Source organism: Acinonyx jubatus, chromosome B3 (genome assembly GCF_027475565.1).
Source record: "Acinonyx jubatus isolate Ajub_Pintada_27869175 chromosome B3, VMU_Ajub_asm_v1.0, whole genome shotgun sequence".
Lineage (NCBI taxonomy): Eukaryota > Metazoa > Chordata > Mammalia > Carnivora > Felidae > Acinonyx > Acinonyx jubatus.
This window is the reverse complement of record NC_069386.1, coordinates 12,768,097-12,774,042: the sequence shown is the minus strand read 5'-3', so window position 1 is coordinate 12,774,042 and position 5,946 is coordinate 12,768,097.

Sequence of the window (5,946 nt, the reverse complement as noted above, 5' to 3'; positions counted from 1 at the left end):
CAGTTTCTCGAGCAAAGGAGTGGCCCTAACAGTAAAGGAGTCTTCCTTTCTAATTACTCAGAAGGAAGACATTATAAAATCTTTCTTTGGAAACCAATATCAGCATTTAATTGTCTTATTAATAATAAGCATATGTAACAAACTATTTCAAATACCCAGACATGTATTTAACACAAATTAGCTGGAAACGTTCTCAGGTAGTAACTTGCTCAAAGTTACATTTGTATAGATATTATAGTTTTCAAGGGTGAGAATTTCTATGGCCAAGATGAGCACCTGGTAATAGCTGCTTTTAAAAAGTTAAAATTATTGGGGTGCCTGAGTGGCTCAGTTGTTAAGCGTCCGGCTTCGGCTCAGGTCATGATCTCATGGTTCATGAGTTCGAGCCCCGCGTCGGGCTGTGTGCTGACAGCTTGGACCCTGAAGCCTGCTTCGGATTCTGTGTCTCCCTCTCTCTCTCTCTCTCTCTCTCTGCCCCTCCCTCACTCACGCTCTGTGTCTCTCTCTCTTAAAAATAAATAAATATTTTTTAAAACAATTTTAAACTTAAAATTATTAGAGACATATTCGGGTCGATCTTAGAGCCTTAGGTCCCTATTTATCAGATAATTAAAGCAGACACAAATTTATTTTTTCAGGTGAAGCTTGACCTTGCTCAAGGGTACTTCCTCATCATCAACATTTTTATGTCTGGTGATGTAAATTCCATCCAGTTAGCTAATTGCTTAAGCTTTCTCCCAGGCGAAACCAGACCAAGAGAGAGCGTTTCACACCATACAGCATTGCTGTGGCCCCACAGAGAGTCACATTGTTGGATTGTTCTCTAGTGTGCTGTCATTGGCCCTAGCGTGGAGCATCTCAGAATCTGTCTTGAGAAGTGGGTTGTTGAATTTGCACTTGGAATGTTGGCCAGGGTTATTGTTCTTAAATCCCAGTGCTTGTTTTAAGATGATCCAAGGTAGGGGTGCCTGGGTAGCTCAGTGCGTAGAGCACCCGACTCTTGACCCAGGGCTCAGGTCATGACCCCAGGGTTGTGAAATGGATCCCTGCATGGGGTTCTGCACTGAGCAGGGAGCCTGTTTGAGAGTCTCTCTCTCTCTGCCCCTCCCCCACTCACACGCATGCTCTCTCTCTCAAAATAAACATTAAAAAAAAAAAAGATTTTCTCTCCCTCTCTCACTGCCCCCTCCCCCATTCATGCTCTGTCTCAAAAAAAAAAAAAAAATCCAAGGTAGAAGTTGTCAGTCAACTCAGGAATGCAAATCTAGGCTTTTCCACAGCCACTGGTTTGTTTGCATCTCTGAGTTCTGCAAATAGTACAACTTAATTGTTTTTCCTTTCTCATTTGACTACTAAACAACCCTCAGAGTGGCTTACCTTCTGTCAAATTCTCAGCGATGCTTTTATGTATATTGTATAACAAAGTTATATTTTTCTACCTGGACTGTTTGTTGTAAGTCTGAATGGAAACTGAAGGAATTTTCAGGACTGGAATGTTAGAGTAATAATTTTCTGTGCAAATAGATGTACATTCGTTGACACATTCACCCACATAGCTAACATACGCTAGGGTCACAAACTAGGATGCCTACAGGAGCCAGGCAAGTGAAATAAATGCGTGGTTGGCCACATACAAGGAAACAAAGGCTGCAGACGTCATACCCACCCAAAGACATTCAAAGTCAAGTATTAACTCTGTGCTGGCCACGTAATGCAGGTGGATAGAAGTCAGGTGGCTATGTGTATCCCCTGACCAACAATATGTCCAGCTCGAAGGTCATGGCTGTGGATATAACATAAATACGATTGCTAATCCGGCCCTCCAGGGGCTCACATATGGTGAGGGGGGAAAAACATGGAAACAAATACACACCATAGCTCTCAAAGGTAAGACTCTGATAACGGCACCTGCAGGATCCAGCAAGTCACAGAGTCAGGGGCAGGAGCCTCACCCCCCACCCCCCGTAGAAAATATACAAGGGACTTAGCAGACACGATGACTCCACGCAGGATTGCTGAGAAAGGAGATCCTCATGGGCGAATCCTAGCACACATCACTGCAATCGACAGGTAACATATTCAGCCAGTGGGAGATCAATTCTCGAAATGAAGCCAGACCTGCCTAGCAATGATTCCATAATTGTTTACTCAAGTAATCAGAAAATTAAAATATAGATACATGGAAGGAAATAATAACCCTTTTAGCGGAGGGCATTAACAAAGTTTGGACTTGAAGCCTCCAGTCTATATTTGTGACTGCTGGGACGTGTAATTTGAATAAGTTTTAATTCATCCAGCCTCCAATTACGGGCTGTAATGATGACCTACAAAGAAAATACAGAATCACTAATTAATGGATTGAAAAGAAGTCGGGAATTACACAGGGCTTTATTAAGTGCATAAAAATAATATTTTCAAGCTGACTTGGTAAACAATTCCCTGCTTTCGTGAGTTTTTAGGTACATATTTATAATGACTATTGTTGCTTCCTTCTGAGAAAAACTTGGCCCAAAATAGAGAGTAAAATAGTAAGAAATTTGACCTTAAAACTAAATGAATTTCTTAATTTCCAGTATACATGTGCCCAGTCTTTTTTGTATTGTTATTACAGAATACCCTCCTAATGAGTTGTGACCTATCTCTCCTTATTCCGGATGGTTTTTGTTGAACTTGGACCCTACTTGACGAATTTGCAAAATGGAGTTCTATTTCAGCAATTCTCACTTGAAAATCCCAGTTTCAAACTTTACCACATACATTCATTGGTAAGACATGCTCAAGAATTCCATAAAACTAAGGCAGGAATCCAAGTTATATGCCCATACGGGAGATTAAAACGTGTTGGGCCTTTGTTAGGTTTTGTGTCTCTAAGGCCTCCTTTACGGATCATGTAAAAGTGCCCATTTTTAGCAAGGTGTGCTCAAGGAGGTCTGTGTCCCCAACAACCTGGAAACTTCCATGGTCACTTAATGATGAAACATGGCAGGGGAATAAAGGACAGAATTAGCAGCACCATGAAAAGTGTGACTGGACTCTGAAGGGCGGAAATTAAAAATGAAAAAGCAAGTGATCAATGAACAGTATGGAGACGGGAGCTAGAGTTTAAATTGGCAAGGAAAAGCCACTATAAACCATCAGGACGAGAAAATAAAAGTGTGAAGATAAATAATATAGACAATAAGTCAAATGGGCCCAATATAATCAAAGTTCATGCTCCGTGTAGCTGTAAAGTAAGTCAGACAAGAAAATGGATTTTTCTTCTTTGTGATCGCACCTCTCTCAAGGTGTAGCTGTCACTGCAGCTTTTGAAATACAGAAATGCTCTGCTTAATGAAAAGATTAGTAGCCCACCATTGTGTCTTCTCTATTATTCTCCGAGAATAAGAAAACTCATTAGCTCATCGTTGCAAATTCAGCTCAGGTAGATGCATACACTCAATGCGACAAAGGAAAGTGTAATGATAAAGGAGTTATTTGCAAGAATTAATGTTTTGTGTTCATATGAATCATTTCTAACATGAGCCCCAAACGGAAGTTACAATGATCTGTATACAAGCGTTGCTTTTATTCCATTGATATCTTTTTTCTTGTTTTCTCACACTGCATTCTGCTCACGGTTTCCTATATCCACCCTTTGGTTTTCCATCTCTCCTACTGACTGATTCTTTCACTCAGGTGCCTAGACTCGTTGTCGCCAAAATGTAGCCAAATTCTGTCCCATCAAGGTCCAAAATACTGTCTCAGCCTGAGAGAATCACCTATTTTCTCAGCCAAGAATCAGTCCCTCCGCCCAAGAACTCTCATAACAATATCCTTCCCAATCTTATAAACCTTTGATCAAGACCAATTGCTTTTGTCTTTATGACATAGTTATTTTGAGTATCTGTCTTATCTTTCATACATTCATTTGTTTTGCAATTATTTCTAGAATCCCTTCTCAGTTCAAGGGTAAACAGGAGCACAGGATTTTTTATGTTAGACTCATACATACACTCAATGTGTTAATTACCTATTGACGTGTAACAAATACTTAAAAATGGAATGGCTTAAAGCGAGAAGCATTTATGATCTCAGTTTCTACAGGACAGGAATCCTGGTGTGGCTGAGATAGATGTTTCTGGCTCAGGATATATCTCATGGGGTTGCAGTCCTCTCAGGGCTCAACGGAGGCTGGAGAATCTGCTTCAAAACTCACACAGTTGCTGGACAACCATAGTTCCTCACCATATCAGCTACTCCGTAGGTGGCCTATGTACCCCTTGTTGTGGCAAAAGATGATCAAAGAGTGAAGGAAAGAGGCCAAGATGGAGCCACCATCTGTTTGTAACCTAATCTGGGAAATGGCATCCCTTTACTTCTACCATATTCTGTTTGGTTTGCTTTTGTTTTGTTTTGTTTTTAATGTTTATTTATTTCTGAGACAGAGGGAGACAGAGCATGAGTGGGGGAAGGGCAGAGAGAGAGAGGGAGACACAGAATCCGAAGCAGGCTCCAGGCTCTGAGCTGTCAGCACAGAGCCCGACGCGGGGCTCGAACTCACAGACCGCAAGATCATGACCTGAGCCCAAGTCGGACACTTAACGGACTGAGCCACCTGGGTGCCCCACTTTTACCTTATTCTGTTAATCAGGCACAAACCAATAAACCCATCACATATGCAGAGAGAGGGGATGACACAAGAACATGAATGCCAGGAGGCTAGGATTATAAATTTAGAGACCACCTACCCATGCCTGATTAGCAAAAGTATACCCTAAGTGTGTGATGAATAATCTATTTAAGGTTTGATGCATTTTTTGTCTTGTTTTGTTTTGTTTTTTAAGTAAGCTTCATGCTCAGCATGGAGCCCAACCTTAAGACTCTGAAATCAAGACTTAGGGGTGCCTGGGAGGCTCAGTCTGTTAAGCATCCCACTTCGGCTCAGGTCAGGATCTCATGGTTCCCGAGTTCGAGCCCCGCGTCGGGCTCTGTGCTGACAGCTCGGAGCCTGGAGCCTGCTTCAGATTCTGTGTCTCTGTCTCTTCTGCCCCTCAGCTGTTCACAATCTGTGTCTCTGTCTCTCAAAACTAAATGTTTAAAAAAAAATGAAATTAAGACCTGAGCTGAGATCAAGAGAGGGACACTTAACTGACCGAGCCACCCAGGTGCCCCAGGGTTTGTTGAGATTCTTGACCCTGTGAGTTTATGGTTTTCATTGGATTTTGTTGTGATAAAAAAAAAAATCAAACACCATTTCTTCAAATATTTTCATGACCCCATTTTCTCATTTTTGAAAACTGTATCTATACACACACACTTAATATACACATATATAATAATACACACACAAATACATATATATACATATATATGTATATATACATGTATATATATGTATATATATGTATATATATGCGTATATATATATGCGTATATATATATATACGCATATATATATATATATATATATATATATATATATATGAGACTGCTTAATGTTGTCCCAGAACTCACTGCTCTGCTCATTTTTTTTTTCTTCTTCAGGCTTCTATTTTCTGTGTGTTTCATTTTGAATTTTTTTTTTTTTACTTTTTTTAAATGTTTATTTATTTTTGAGAAAGAGAGAGAGAGAGAGAGACAGAGCACAAGCAGGGGAGGAGCAGAGAGAGAGGGAGACACAGAATCTGAAGCAGGCTCCAGGCTCCAAGCTGTCAGCACAGAGCCTGATGTGGGGCTCAAACCCATGAACCTCGAAATCATGACCTGAGCCGAAGTTGGATGCTTAATCAGACTGAGCCACCCAGGTGCCCCTGTGTGTTTCGTTTTGAATAGTTTCTATTTCTATGTGGTCAGGTTAACTAATTTTTTCCCTGCCATATCTAATCGGCTATCCAATGACTCAACCTCAAACATAGAGCCTCTCAGTGATTGTATAGCATGTATCGTCTATGAGAGAAGAAACATAAC